This window comes from Diorhabda carinulata, chromosome 8 (assembly GCF_026250575.1).
Source record: "Diorhabda carinulata isolate Delta chromosome 8, icDioCari1.1, whole genome shotgun sequence".
Taxonomy (NCBI): domain Eukaryota; kingdom Metazoa; phylum Arthropoda; class Insecta; order Coleoptera; family Chrysomelidae; genus Diorhabda; species Diorhabda carinulata.
In genome coordinates this window covers 3,052,223-3,068,770 of record NC_079467.1, presented here as the reverse complement: position 1 = coordinate 3,068,770, position 16,548 = coordinate 3,052,223, and the positions used below count along the sequence as shown (strand labels likewise).

Sequence of the window (16,548 nt, the reverse complement as noted above, 5' to 3'; positions counted from 1 at the left end):
CTTCCAATTTAACTGACGTTGTTACCGATTCTGCTGGTTCATCTAAAATACTACCATTATCACAATCAGATGAAAATGTTGACAATACTATAAATCAATTGGTAAATTAAATTTGTAATTATCTTTTTTCAGTTCGTGAATAGATAAAATTTTAACAGTTCAAAAATATAAAGTATTTGAATGATCGTTAAAAATTTTAGCCGGAGCAAAATACATCATCTAATAGATTAAAACCTGAAATAGAACAAAGTGATAATGAGTAGGAAGTAATAGACAAAATTTATCAGTATGTACGACCGAGAAGCTATTAAATAACATCAAACTTTATGCAAATGCGTTTGATGACTTTGAATTATTGGAGAAGCTCAACAATCGTTCAGTATTTTTCTATCATGCAATTTGTAGATTAAAATACCAAAAACAATACAAAAAAACGTTAGATATTTTAACTGAAGAAACAAACTGGCACAAAGTTAGAGAAATACATAAAGACGCATTTGAAGCAATTTCCGAATATATTAAAAAGGAGATAATTAACCAGGAAAAAGTATTTTATTTCTCTGACATATTTAAATTTTACAAAGCACTATTTATTGAAATGGCAGACAAAAATTCCAATGATATTAAATTTGACCCATACAAATCTAGTTATTTGGAAGATAAAATTTTAAAATACTGCAGAAAACTTTTTTAACCTTTACAAAATTATTTCTCACAATGTTAAGATAGAATTTTGCAAAAAATCTTACAAAATCCATCTTTTCGTTTTTAATATGAAGATAAAATAATGCTTTTGTAGAAATCGTTCGTCAAATATGCTTCGAAAATTGTAAAGATATAAAAAAATCAATAGACTAAAAAATAAAAACCTCGCGTTTAACATGTAGGAGAGAAGAACGTATTTAATCTTGGTCTGGCAAATTTTTGGTCAAGTATTCACGTACCAGACCAATTCTATTTGAAAGAGGAATAAAAGATAAAAATTTTGACGTTTAATTTTTTTTATACCTTGTATAGAAAATTTGTTGTTGTTATAAGTTTGTTGGGGACTGACTGTCACACAGTTGCGTCAAGAACAAGAACGTCAGACTTGAATTTCTGTATTTATCTAGTCAAAACGCCATCGTAAACTGAAAAATTATACTTAAGTTACGTAGATCGATTTTACGAAAAAATAAATTAGAAATTTTATTAAAATAACAAAATTTGAACACGTCAAAGACCGCCAGACCAATGGTTTATTATTAATCTAATATTCAAAATTTAATAAAATATATTTTAGTACTTATTCTGGTTAACCACCCTTTCACGGCGGTCGCCCCTTGGACTATTAAACAATAGCAATATTAATTTCAATAAATATTTTCAGAAATCGGGGTGGTGCGTTAATTTTGACCGCGAGTGTATTTATAAAATCGTTTATGTGTGGAAACTCAGCTTTTATTTTTTTTTTTGTTAATTATAAATCATCGTTTGTCTTGTATAAATTATGTGCAAATATTTACCTATTTTAATCACTGTGTTCGTTTCATCCATGTAACAACAGATAGAGGAAATGATATCTAGTGAATACGACATCCTCATCGCGTATCGCAAAGCTTCCTTTTTTTATTGTTACTACCATCAGTACATCTATCATAGTGCTTCGATTCTGTTGCACTTATCTATTGTTATATTTTACTCGAATTAAAAACTATTTGAACGGATGTTTTGTTAATGCTATTTTTATAGTTGTAAAAACGATTATTCGTATATACAGAAAGTGGTTTGTGTGATAGTGAATTTGAAAATCATTTTTAGGTAAGTGAACAGATACAGGGGTTGTTTCATTTAGATTGGATAATATGAGTGAGTGAAATATTTTGAGGTGAAGAAAAAAGCGTTAAGGTAGTTGAAATGAAACTATAATTGAATTTATTGTAGAGCTTAGACTTAGGTAAAAACATTATTTATCAAATACTGATGATTATAACTGAAGATAAACTTCATACGGGAACTCACCCATGAGCTCCAGATAATCTATCACGCACTAGATGATTGTACTTAGAAGGATTGATTGCATCTCGCAAGGGAAGGGAGTCAAATTTTTTTTTTTAAATTTTTTTTATAGTTTTCGACCCCCGAAAGTGCTGATATCTTCAGGTGGAGATCAGAATCTTTTCAAACATTCCTCGCATCAATAAATTGATAGTTTCTTTAATTTCTTATTTCTTAGAACTTTTATATATGTTTATATTTTTAAATCGACATGATTTTAGGTCTCTGTTATAAAATTAGTTTTTTTTAATAATTTTTGAGAGATAGATAAAAATTTTGACGTTTCGACTACTTTCAGTCTTCATCAAAATATATTCAATCATCTTGTCATTCAATCAGCTTTAGTTAAATATTTTTGTGTAAAAAAATGGGATTATTATCTAAAAAAAAAATTGCAAAAAGCATAGAAAAAATCTGACAATCCACAATAAAGGAATTTGCGGAGTTTTTTTGTGTCATAAAAAAAGGATTGCTTATTGCATTTTTTAGAGGACGCAATTTTATTTTTCGAACATGTGTGGGGGTCAATAAAAGCTTAACCTTTTTCGCGATATCTCAGAAACTATGCGTCTTACAAAAAAGTACGTGAAGACATAATTTGTTGCAAATTGTTTTGTCTACAAATAGGTTTATATAACTTTTTGTCCTAAATATAAAATTAAGTTATAAGCAAAAAAGTAAGAAAATTTTTATTAAAAAATTTTCTTTTTATCTATACATTTTACAAAAAAATTTGATGATATTTTGAAGAAAATTTTTCGGTGTAATTCTAATTCCATCCATTTAAATCGCTGTAACAGCGCTGCAAAATTGACCGGGTTCGTCAATGCTCATGAGAATCTAGTCAACAGGAAATGTTTAACTCTTTTGCCCGCCACCTAGGAGGTAGAGTCTGTAGGCTCGTTTTTTTACGTGATATCCCCAGTAGGTCTACTCTACGAACATCTTGTTTATAAGGTAATTCACGACATCATAATATCACTTATTAGCTAGCTACTCCAATCTACTTTTCTTCCGTAGTCTAGGCTGTGGCTTAGAATCTAGATTAATGTCAAATGTGAAAGTTGGAAGAATGATGTGAGTTACAATTGGAATCATAGTTGGAAGTTCATTCATTTTATTCCATTAACTTTGACATTTCCATGATGTTGCTGCATGTTTCGCTAGAACAATGGAGGCATACTGTAGAGCATTTCAGGCTTGCTTTTCTGCAGCCACACATGCCTCCACAGTTTCCTTTACATTTGGATTGGCATCCAAACGTTTGCATGCTTTTTCCAGCCCCAATCTTCGGGATATTGATACCTTCCTAGCCACAACTGTACCTGATGATATACTCGGAGACTGTGAAAACCAGCTGCATCTTGTGTTGGAGGTAGCGATGACAAATTAAATGAATTTTTAGTCACTGTCTTGGCAAATCGTTTGTATCAGACCTTTTCTAAATGCTTAACATTAAATAAATTTGATTAGTTCTATGGTAAGCAAAACAGTTAGTAATGAATAAGTAAAGTTGTACGAATTTAACAAAATTTTTTTAAGAATATATTTACGATAAGAAAAAATAAAAAATAAGTTAAATATCAACTTTGACCGCTGTAACAGCGTTTTGAATGAATGAAATTAAAAAAAAAATATAGAGAAAAATTTCTTTGATGTAACATTTCAATGGACTAAATATCAGTAGCGTGGTTAGGTTAGGAAATATTTTTTTTTATCCCCTTTCTTTGCGAGACGTCAAAAATCCTTTCGGGTACAATCATCTAGTCTGTGATGGAGTATTTGGTATATTTGAAGCCAATCGGAGGGGTCTTCTTATTGCTTTCTTTTCCCGTATCAATTTGTTTTTGACCTATATTTATATTGCTTGATTTTTCTCGTTGTTTTTCATACATAAATATTTTTGAAGAATCACAGATTAGCTCAGTGTTTGTCAGAATACATGAATCTACAGTAAAAATCAAAATTACGCTTCATATATAATAATTGAAACTCCAAAAATGAATGGTTTAGAAGTAATTTCATTATTCGTTCGTATTATGTGTAGTGTGTAAGTCATATTTTGTAAATACAAAAATTCTGGAGAAAACTTAACTGTCACTCAGTGATATAAATCCCAGAAACGGTAATAGAAGGCCAAAAATCAATAAATTACATTGCCAACAATGATAACCTACTTGTACATACGCAAAGTCAATAAAGTAGGTACCTGCCATGGATGTAAAAGATTTCCCAGTTTATACGCGTTGGTTTTATATATGAGTAAACAATAAAATGAGACTATATTTGGAAGAAACCTGTTCCTTTTCAATAGCTGATTCTATTTTTAAAGTTAGACTTACAATTACTTTCATTTTAATTTCGTTGAACTTGTTTTTTTTATTTGTGGAAATCTCTAGTAGGTTTTGTCTTTGACTGCTGGGTTATTCTTATAGTCGTAACTCTCCCTTTTCAGGTCTTTTCAAAAGGAAGTGGCGGTGGCCCAATCTGGAGACTAGTATAAAAGTCTTAATAAAAGAATACGTTCAAATTTTTTCTTAAAAACAGTAGTTTTTAGTCAGTCTGCATAAAAATACACTACACTAAAATAATTGGAAGCATATCTGGAAACTTTCTATTGAAATTGCATTTTTCTGCTTAATAACACAATACGGCTGTAAATAATTGTGCAAAGTTCCTGTACACAGACAATATAAAAAATATTTAATAACATCTGGATACTCAATTTTTCCCATTATTAGTAAAACGACTCACTTTTAAAATTGTCAAACGGAAATTGAGCGTCCAAAATGGCTGAAATTTTAGTGAGAATATCTCAACGCATTCGCAAATATAAATTATATTGAGAAGTGCTGTTATCTTCAGGTGGAGATCGGAATCTTTTCATACATTCCTACTGTATCTCCTCGAAAACTCAACATTTCGGGACGAAAGAAAGTGCATTTTACTCGTTAGAGTCTCTACCTTTCAACTGCATCTGCAAAAAAATTCAGACTTGTGAAATTTTCTTGGAAACAACACGAACGGTATTGTTTTTTGCTGGTTGCCTGAGTGAACTTAAAACACATGTGACTGTGACTCTGCTACACCCAGCAGCGAACCCTTGCTTGAAGTCGTCAATCAGATGATTACTTTTAAAATGAGACCAATTATACCTTTGAACTCACTCTGTAATAGGAAAAAAACTACTTTTACTAATGTTAGATTTTTTCATAGTTGACAAGTTTGGTTACTTTTTTATAAGTTGTTGAATATCAGTCATTTTCGCAAAATAATGAGAAAACTAAAGCATACATTTTGTAGCTAAGTTGTCGAGCTTCAATTTCCTCCCCAAATAAGTTAGTAAAACCTTCGGTTTCCTATCAAAAATTTGAAAACTCGCCAAGAGCTCCAAAACGACATTTTTTTCTTAAATGTTTTAGCGATGTTCGTATCAAAAATTATAGATTTTGTTATTTTTATTGTTGTTATATCTGCTATTTTGCAATAAATGACACAAAGTTTTTCGTTTAGGCGTGAATTACTGAATGTAAGTCTGATAAAGAATTTTTTCCGCACATATATCCAGAATTGGAGAATATTCCGTGAATAGCTGGCTTTAAACCAACGATTTTCTACCTCAGAGTTTTCGCTCGGTTGTTAATTGGGCCTACCATAGTTTTTACTTCTCTTATATTTATTTTCAGTATTTCCACGGCCTATTTTGTCTGCCATGTTTAGTTTTTCTCCTTTCTCATAGTTCAAGATGTTATAAGGGGATTCCACTGGAAGCTTAGGCCTTGTCACTTCCAGACTTTCACTTTCTCATTATCATTTTATAAATTGTTGTATTCAAATACAGTCCTATGATATATTCACTTTGCAAATGTGTTTATTTATATTTTTTTAAAGGCGCGTTCTAGTCAAGTGGCCCTTTTGAACCGCCCGCGTAGATGCTGTTTAGAATGGCATCGGTGTTTTCCCTCCTGCATCCTTTCATCAATGATGATTAAGGGTTGTTCGTTTGTTTCTTATCATCGTTATTCGATGTTATCTCGCGATTTATTCGGCATGCTTCGTTCCTATTGCGCTCCCAATTAATGTAATTGAAAATAGAGTATTCCACGGTGTCTATAGTTTTTCAAATACTTTCACATAAAGGCGGAACATCCCATGTTCTGACAAAACTTAAGATGTAGTCAGTTGTGCGATGTTCGCAGTCTACCCGTTCAGGCGGTTTGTCTTTTCTGCTTTCGTTATCTCTTTCTACAATCTTTGTTACCACGTTCTTAGAGTTCTATCGATATCGCTGTTATGTCTATCATTAACTGCAATGCCACTCCCGATATATTAACATGTATTTTTTAAAAATGAAATCATGAAAACAACAATAAGCATGCAGAACCAATTATTTTGTGAAATCATGTACATAATTGTTATTTAGTCATAAAGTTACCTTCGAATGAAAAGATAGCAATTTTAATCTGTGTATTTTTTAATATAGGTGCATGTATGTTGAAGGTCGTCGCAAGACGGGATATAATAACAATAATTTTCCTCCCAATATAATTTGTTAATCTGCGAAATATATTAAAGTTGGTATTAAGTGCGCTCAGTATTGAATAATTGAATATTATTACTTTTTTACGTTTTTTATTGATGTATCTCAATTAGTCCAGGGATCACAGCTTCTGGCCCACGAAAATTAGTTATGTTATGCTAATTTTTTAGATTTAGGTAGCTCTTAGAGTGTTTTATCGATACAGTGAAAGTTAACATCAAAATTTTAGCCGCTAAGCGATATATTTTTGTTTAAATTTTCAAAATTCCGAATTTTGCAAATAACTCGAAATCTATGCCAAATTTCGGAAAAAGCGAAGGATCAAAAATATAGTTTTAGACATTTTCTATAAAAAAGGTTCCTTGGGATTTTTCCCTAAGAGCTATAATTTCTTTGTAAAATTCGCTCAAACTTCGGGGTCGCATCTTACTGAAAAGTTTTCGCGCCACGTAGAGTCTGAGGGAAATTACGTCCCCGGCTGAAGAAGAAACTGCTCCTCGAAAACTCAACATTTCGGGACGAAAGAAAGTGCATTTTACTCGTTAGAGTCTCTACTTTTCAACTGCATCTGCAAAAAAATTCAGACTTGTGAAATTTTTTTGGAAAACAACACGAACGGTATTGTTTTTTGCTGGTTGCCTGAGTGAACTTAAAACACATGTGTCTGTGACTCTGCTACACCCAGCAGCGAACCCTTGCTTGAGATCGTCAATTACTTTTAAAATTAGACCAATTATACCTTTGAACTCACTCTGTGATAGGAAAAAAACTACTTTTACTAATGTTAGATTTTTTTATAGTTGACAAGTTTGGTTACTTTTTTATAAGTTGTTGAATAACAGCCATTTCCGCAAAATAATGAGAAAACTAAAGCATACATTTTGTAGCTGAGTTGTCGGGCTTCAATTTCCTCCCCAAATAAGTTAGTAAAACCTTCGGTTTCCTATCAAAAATTTGAAAACTCGCCAAGAGCTTCAAAACGACATTTTTTTCTTAAATCTTTTAGCGATTTTCGAGGGTTTGGTTTTAACGCATCAACCTCTATATAGGTATCCATTACAAAAAAGAAACCTCTTTCTACTGGAAGAGTTTCTTCAATACATCAGCCGAAGATTCTACGGGTGTAGAGGGCGCCCTCGGAGCAAAACAGACAGACGGCAAAAGACATCTTATTAGTGCACGTGTAAAGTTTTAACGTTAATTGTTGAATGAAAATTGTGAAAATAAATAGTGAAAATGACAGAAAAGGATCCTAATGGAAGTCCCCCAAGGTAAAAAATTAATTGTGTTTCTTCTTTAGTACGTAAAGTGTCGTAAATCCCAGCATCAAAATACTCTTTGATTAGTGAAAAGTTAAATTGTTTTTATTGTTTTGATCGCGATTTTCCTCAATAAATATGAGAATGAAGGAGACTTTATTGACGAGTCTGATGTAAATATTCATCGCAAGTGTAGCCCAGAGTCTCAAGTCGTGTGAATGAGGCTTTATTATAAAATGTGGATAGGACAGCAGTTTAGTTAAGTGGACAGGCATGCTAGAGAACAAGGAGCTGCTATATATTTATAATTTAATGATGGATTATACAATGTTAAGCCATGATCCGGAAATTTGAATCTGGTTTCCGGGGTTCTCATTGTACAAGGTGTCCAAAAAGAGTATCGGGTATTTGTTTTCGCGCCACATTCGAAACGGAGCGACGAAAGGGAGCGGGAAGGGGCTCGTGGCATCCGCCATTTTGTGGAGTTTTAGTCACGATGGAACAGTACTCGGGGACGCATCGCGCATTTTGCGTACGAGCGTATTATCGTAACGGTGATTCAATAGTAACTGCTCAACGTCTGTATCGTGCGGAATATCGTACACGCCACGCGCCAAGTGACGGTAGCATTAGGAAATGGATCAGAATGTTCGAGAATACAGGTGCAACAGTTAAAATTCAAAACTCTGGTCGCCCTCGTTCAGTTCGCGATGAAGAAACAATTGAAGAAGTTGAGGCGTCGGTTCGTCGAAATCTATCTTTATCCATCCGAAAGCGAAGCCAAGCGTTAAAGTTCAAAAAATCGTCCTTACATTTGATTTTAAAGGAAGATTTGCATTTAAAAACCTATAAAATTTAATTGGTTCAAGAATTGAAGGATACGGACTATGCTAATCGACTGAATTTTGCGAACGAAATGATGCAGCGATTTAACAACTTTGAAAACATACTGTTCACCGACGAAGCAAATTTTCACCTGAATGGTCATGTTAATAAGCAGAATTGTTGGTACTGACAGTCGAGAATCCGAGACGAAAGCATGAACGACCCCTGTACAGCCCAAAGGTCGTTGTTTGCGCCGCTATGTCTGCTAAAGGAATTATTGGTGCTTATTTTCATGAAGATCAACGAGGCCGAGCAATCAATGTGATTAGTGACCGTTACTACGATATGTTGCGAAATTTTTGGGTCCCAGAGTTGCAGGAGTTTGCAGGTTTCAACTCAAGAACGTGGTTCCAGCAAGATGGGGCCACTTGCCATACCTCGAATGACTCGTTGGAAGTTGTGAATGAATTATTCCCTAATAAAGTCATTTTGCGGAAGGGTAACATCAACTGGCCTCCCAGAAGCCCCGACCTTAGCCCGCTTGACTATTTTGTAAGGGGATACCTTAAAAGTAAGGTTTATCAAAATAATCCAACGAACCTAACCCAATTGAAGTTAAACATCAGGTCAGAAATGGTAGCAATATCAAGAGCTTTGTGTCGACGTGTTATCGCCAATCTTCGTTCCCGTTTAGAAGAGTGCCAGCAACGTAACGGTCATCATTTGTATAACATCATCTTTTCCAAATAATTTTCCAATTCATATGGTATCAAAAACCAATAAAAGTTTTTATTGCTTATAAATATTTTTTGTTTATTTGAACTTACAAATACCCGATACCCTTTCTGGACACCTTGTATGAACGTTTATAATCTGGCTCTCTATTTCTCTAATGTTTAAATTGATTCCTTATATTCGATTTTTAATATTTTCTCTATTTTTGATAAATGTTTAAATCGATACCTTCTATGGTATTTTTTATTTACTATCAAAGCATGACGATGTTCAATTTGATTTTTCTTGAAAATGATAATAGAAAATTGAATCAGATACAACTTTACAAACCCTATGAAAATTTTAATGGGATTAGTTGTAACATAAACTATTTATTTTTGACCTTGTGCTTTATTTTACTGTTGGTATGATATTTGTTAACAATAAAAATGACTGTGTAATAAAAAACGTTTATTTCCGATCTATTTAAAACTCCATCAGTACCAATTATTCTAATCACATCATGTATCTTAACAGTAAAACAATTTCATATATTGAAACAGTTTATATACAACGAAAACTAGTATACCTAATATTGCTATCAACGTAAACAGTATCAATAATAATAAAAAATTGTATGAATATAATTGTATAAAGAACCTTGAAGAATAACATAATTAATGTATTTCACCTATCAGTCGTTTAACTAGAAGATTTTAGATGTGGTGGTCAAATTAAAATATATTTCTATTAATTAATTTGAGAAAATAACAATTTTTATTTCTTTTATTAAATGACAATTTTCCTTATGGATGTATTATTGATTTGAATTAATAGTACAAAAATTAAATTATTGAATGTTCAATTACCAAATTTATTAGTCATATTTGACAAAATTGAAAAATTTACCAATTATAACCAGAAAGTTGAAAAGTCGATCATCAGTGTCAAAATAATGTCTTGTGATCTAGTCTATTGTAGGGGGGATTGATACAAGCTTAACCCCAAGTTTGTGCCACCTTTGTCACCAGCTATCTTGGAAAAAGAGGTGATAACATTTTTTTCGCGATATCTCGGAAACTATCAATCATGCAAAAAATTTGTGGAGACATATTTTGTATCAAATTGCTTTGCCTACAATTATGTTTTAATAACTTTTTGTCATAAATCCAAAATTTAGAAAATTAACAGCAAAAAAGTGAGAAAATTTCCTTTTTTGCGCAACAACTTTTTTATATATTGATTTTATCAAAAAAATATCATCGTGTGGTCTTGCATTGTCGTGTTGCAGACTGTATTTTCTGTTGACCAGCGCTGGATGGAGTTCACTCGATCTAATTGTTCACAACAATTAACATTAACAGTTTATATGAGTTTTCGCACTTCAAAATAAGAAACTTATCATAAAACAAATACAAAGAAGCGTTGTTTTGGGATGTAAATCCTGCTTCGCAGTACTTCGTGCCTATGCACTTGGGGAGAGCTACTGCCTTATGCGTTTTAGATTATCATATGGTCTACATGAATCAATCAATAAAAAAATTTATTCTTTATGGTGCCATTGATGCAATACGTTGCATGTGATGGATCGGTTGGCTTTGTTCTCTTTGCTTATTTTTCCATGCTGCAAATGGATGGTCGAACAAAGTTGTTTAAGGGTGCTTGAGAGCTCCCCGTTTATCTGTCATAGATGGCATAGATTTGCTTCTACTTCTTCCCTTAACATGTCGTTGTCTAATTTTTGGAGTTTGAGAAATTTTAATACCCTTGTGAAACTCAAAAAACATGCAATGCCGGATATACTCTTCCGATATTTGATCCCAAATTGCCAAAATAGTCCAATATTTAATTATTTGGAAATGAACAAGCCTCATAAACTTCTAAATGTCACAACTTCGAAGATGATAAAAGACAATCGACGTAGAAACGAAATTTCTTTCCGTTTTCCTAATATTTGCCGCTAGAGGCGCTGATATTCAGTAAGCGCTTTCAAATTTTACTGTTTAAACCATTCAAAATGACAAAATTTGGCTAGATAATTACTATTAATGGTAAATATTTTCGAAGAGAACTTGAGCAATATTCAAATCGTTTTTGAAAAGTATAGAAAATTTGTTCAATTGTAGATGAAAAAATATTAGAAATTCCTTTTCTAATGGCTCCTCCCAATTCATCTTTAGTCTTGGGTTTTTCTGCATAACAGTAATCAATCAGGAAGCCCCATAAGAAGAAATCACACGGGTTTAAGTCTAGTGAATACGGGGGCCATTATATACCTGTGTGTGTCAACTAGGGATATTCTAAATCGATGACACGTTCACCATAAACTTCGTAATACCATCGAGTCAAATATATATTGTTTCATCCTTACATTCTAAGGCCATTTTTACTGAGTACTCTTTTATTTCCAAATTTGGTACGAAATAAAAGCATTCGAATAGATACACCTACAACTGACAACATTCTAAAATATACCATCGTGGGCCCAGCCTTATATGGTAGAGTTGAGGGAGAAAGAGATGCATATACTTTAGGCAACTTTCCATTTGTCACCCTGTATATGTGTAGTATAATTCTCAGGTTTCAATCTTCTGATTAATTTATTTGTTTAGAAAAAGGTACCCGGGAATGAAGTATATTAATTCTAGTTTATTTGATACGAGAAATATATTAATAATAAGAAAATAAATTATTTGAATTTATAACTTGATTTTTCTTTCACCCTTAGTGGTCCTCTATACAATTCCTAACAAATTCTATTACTACAATGCTACATATAAATACTTTTATCGCATTTTTAAGCTTCCAGTGCTTAGAGGATTTTTTTATTACAATTTGGTACATACACTAATTAAATATGTGTGTGCTTAATGTTGAGTTAATTTACAATATGTACCTAATGAATTTTTTGACGTCTAAAAAATACAGGGAATTTCATAATTTCATACATGGGAATATCGTCGATGGTATTGAGTACAAATTTTTGCAGTAGCTAAAACTAGAAATAAAGTTCGTTAGTTTATAAACAATTTTAAAAATAGAATCTTTCTATTTGGGTAAACTATAAACATCGTTCACTGAACAGACTGCAGGTACAACAACTTTTTTCTTGACATAAGAAACTTCTGTTCAAAATAGCTCCTAAACTATGGGTTCTGATTTATTTTACACCGAATGAATTATACAGTAACCTTCAAGCTTTCAAATTTATCTCTCCTCGGTCAATCAAAACCATATTCAGCGACCATCCATTAGTTCAAAAAATTTACGACATCTACGAAACTCTCATTGCTCTTGATATAACAGTCTCTCTCATCTGGCTTCCATCGCACACTGAAATAGCTGGAAACGAATCTGTAGATCGCTATGCTAAAGAATTCGCGAAATTCCAGTTCAGCTTCCATCCCATCTAATTCTCACCTTTCCCTAAGCTTTTTGAGTAGGAGAGGAGCTGTGACTATAAGAAGACTCCGCATCAACCACACAAAACTTCTATTTGATGTCGTCAGAAAGTCGTCCTGTCTGCCAAAGTTGTGACTTTCCTGTGTCTGTTAAGCACATCCTCACTAACTGCAGAGAATAATCTTCTGCATACCAGCAGTTTGATATGAAAACCAACTTCAAGGAGACACTCAACAGTCCGTCAGAAATGAAGAAAATTATACGTAGTTTCTTAACGCTACCAAGCTGTATGAGAAAATATAATTAATTTATGTATTATAATAGATTTTTTAACAGTCCTTTATTTAACTTATGTATAATGTGATTATTTTTATGGCAATGGCCAGCGATATCGAGGCACTTTAAACTGATATATCGCACAAATATTGACGTTTACTATTTTCATAACGGATTTGATTAAAATAAGCCAAAAAAGTTGAGTAATTTCTCACCTCAATATCTTTAGCTCGTTAAGTTGATTGAAAGTAACTGTTTCCATATTGGTGTGAATTAGTCTGCTACTTAAGTATAATAAATTTGCGTCTAAGCACTAAGTCTTCATCACTTAACGATTAGTAGATTAGGATGAATGACTAAATTTGAAAACTTGCTTAATTATATTCCCAAAAAAGCTAAATTTTCAAGAAAAAGCAATAATTACATCGCGTATTTAGTATTTAAAAATAACAATTCAGATTTCCCTTGAAAACGCTGAATAATGTCATGACTTCTTGAATGACGTAGACAATGACATGTGTCAGGTGTCAACTGTCAACTAAAAATCAAATGTATAAATGATTATTTTTGTCATATTGACACCTTGCTAAAAATTGTAACAAAGTGTCCCACACTTCACTAGATAATGTTCGAATGAAATAAATAAATAATTTAATAAGTTGATTACATTAAAAATTTCATTAGGTATCATTATCTAAATACGGGGCTTGAAGAACCCGCTTAAACATATTATACAAATGAATGTATGAATAATTATAAATTTCTTTACTTTATTATTCCTTAGTCCTTTTGGTATTTTTGATATATTTATCTAAATAGTCTTGATTTTAGATCTTTTTGTTTTCAAATTAGTTTTTTTTATAATTTTTGAAAGATGTTTCGACTACATACAGTCTTTATTTTGATAAAAAAAATTTATCTCTCTTTAAAAAATTATCAAAAAAAACTAAAACCGAAGATACCTAAAATCATGAAGATTTAGAAACATAAAAAATTATAGATACCCCCCGTAGCTTCGCTTTTTTATCATGATTCAAGGCACTATCAATAACACGTTTCAAATAATTGTTTTTACATAAATAAGTTATCGATATGCTTTTTTAAAATTATGGTTACTATTATAGCGTTTTTGAAATACTTTTAATGACTGTCGTTAATTTTGTACAGTTATCAGAGATAAGAAATACGATAACGGAAATAGAAGCGTCAACTATTGTTTGAAATTAACTGTGTAGTGATATTTCAAGGTGTACGCCGCGCGCCTTTAACAAAATAAAAACAAGTGAGTGATTCCTTATTTTCAATATGAATGAAGCAATAGCCATAAGAATCTGCACATAATCGTTAACGTGACAGATTGAAAATTCATAAATTCACAAAACAGGAACGTCATATTACGTACAGTTTTTCAGAAGAATAATTTTAAAAATAAATAAAACAAAAAGTAAGTACATCCACAAATTAACTAAATAAATTAAATCGAGGATGTATTCTCACATACTTGAGTAGAATCATCGAGCATTAAGCATAATAAAAATATAGAAAATAAACGTCCACCTCCTGGTGACTAATTTTATTTGACAAGAGGGCGAAAGTGATTTAGAATGGAGCTTGGTTTATGCAGCAACATTCAAAAATTACCATTAAACTAACAAATTAAAATACTAGTTGAAAGAAACTGAGATTCTACTTGTATTTTATGCAGAAAATTAACAGTAAAATAAAATTAAACTAAGAGTTCGTCATCTTTCAACTTCTTAGTTTAATTTCTTAATTTTGTGAGGTTATGAGCACAGAATACATTAGTTAAATATGGGTGCTATTGTTTTGTTTACAACATCCTTCGTTTCATTTCAAAATAGCACTTTTCCAAATTACCTTAAGACGGTTTTAATTATACCTCTACATAAAGGAGGAGATAAAAATCAAACATCGAATTATCGCCCAATTGTACTCCTTCCCACGTTATCTAAGATCATAGAAAAATTGGTCAAAAAGAAGCTTTTATCATTTCCGTTTAAATGTTAAAAACTTTCCACTCATCAATTTTTATTTTTGAGTAACAAATGCAAAAATGATGCTATATCCTCCCTCCTAAATCATATCTACTCCAGCCTTAACAGCCATCACTGCACTGCAACAACTTATTGTGATTTTTCCAAGGCTTTCGATTGTGTTAATCATACCTCTTGCATGGTTTAAGTCATACCTTACCAGTTTGTAAGGGTTGGTACAACGATGTCTTGCAAACCAATAGAATGTGGAGTGTTTCAAGGCTCAGTACTATGCCCTATTTTGTAAATTATGTCTATTTAGAGACAATACTAGTTTCTCTTGGAGCAACTCTGATCTCACGACACTTCATAGGACCATATCTAGTGACATAATCACCTTTAAATCATGCTTCGATTCGAGACTTCTCTGTCTTAAAATTTTATCATATGGAAATACATTGCTGCTTTTTTTATTGAATAACACCACCAATGGCGTTGTTGAATCTGCAAAACTCTTAAGGTTTGTTTTGGACAATTCCTTGAAATGTGAGTTACATATAATACGAATTAAGTTCCTCGTATTTTGCGCTGAGATCAGTTTCCAAAGAACAAAATTTATCCACCTGCTTAACAGTTTGTTATGCCCTTATTGAATCGCATCTCCGATATGCCCTTCCCTTCTGGTGTACGTGTGGTACGACTCAGTTTGAGCGAATCTTCAAACTACAAAAGAGAGCGGTTAGATATTTACTTGGACTAAATAGTGCAGTGAATTCTTTAAAAGATTAGAAATTCTTATTATTTCTGCCTCATTCATCCTTCTTCTTCTTCATTTTGAAGATCTCATGATCTGTTAGTTTTGCAGGTTCCTCTGGATCAGTTCCTGAGAAGTGGATCGCCAGATATCCATCCATCTCTTAGGTGGTCAGCCGGGTTCTCTTTTTCTATTGGTTTCCCTCCAAGTACGATGCGTGGCAGTCAAGTCTCTTCGATTGTTCTCACGTGGACGTAACAGTATCTTTTTTTTTGTGCATCTCATCTTACGATGTTTTGCACCCCACATTGTTCTCTGATGTCAGTGTTTCTGATTCGATCTACTCTTGTTTTCCTCACTATAGTTCTGAGCGTTTTCATTTCGGCTACCCGAAGCATGCTTTTCGGTTACAAGTCTTATGGATCGTAACCTTGCTATCCTTTCGCATGTATTCGTTCACCCATATTATCTGCCTTAAGCAGCCCAATATGGCAGTCGCTTTGTTGATCTGGCTTCTTGAGTCCTTCACTGGGTCGTGATAACTCGACAGGTTCATACATTCATCATCATCAAGATCTTTGAATCCGCTTGCTTAATTCATGAGTACGCTTCTCCAATTTCAGAAAGCTCGCTGCACGGCTATCCACTTAGGAACGCGGAGCACGACCTTCACCTACATACTCCATGTTCAGATTTAGTGAAGGGCTCAATATTTGAGAGTGCAAAAAAATGCACAATCACAATAAT

At 32.6% G+C, this 16,548-nt stretch overlaps 1 protein-coding gene across 7 annotated transcripts in view; it reads left to right on the top strand.

The window, feature by feature from the left end:
* The window catches only part of LOC130897446 (probable beta-hexosaminidase fdl), a 126,345-nt gene that overhangs the window by 26,375 nt on the left and 83,422 nt on the right, over positions 1-16,548 (top strand). Inside the window, exon 1 of one of the 7 annotated variants that reach the window (XM_057806299.1) lies at positions 1,632-1,800. The exons of 4 other annotated variants lie outside the window; for them this stretch is intronic. The gene's annotated coding sequence lies outside the window, so the exon portion shown is untranslated. Of the gene's footprint in view, positions 1-1,631; positions 1,801-11,558; positions 14,498-16,548 lie in introns of those variants that run through there. 2 more of the 7 variants (XM_057806298.1, XM_057806300.1) reach the window with 2 other exon arrangements.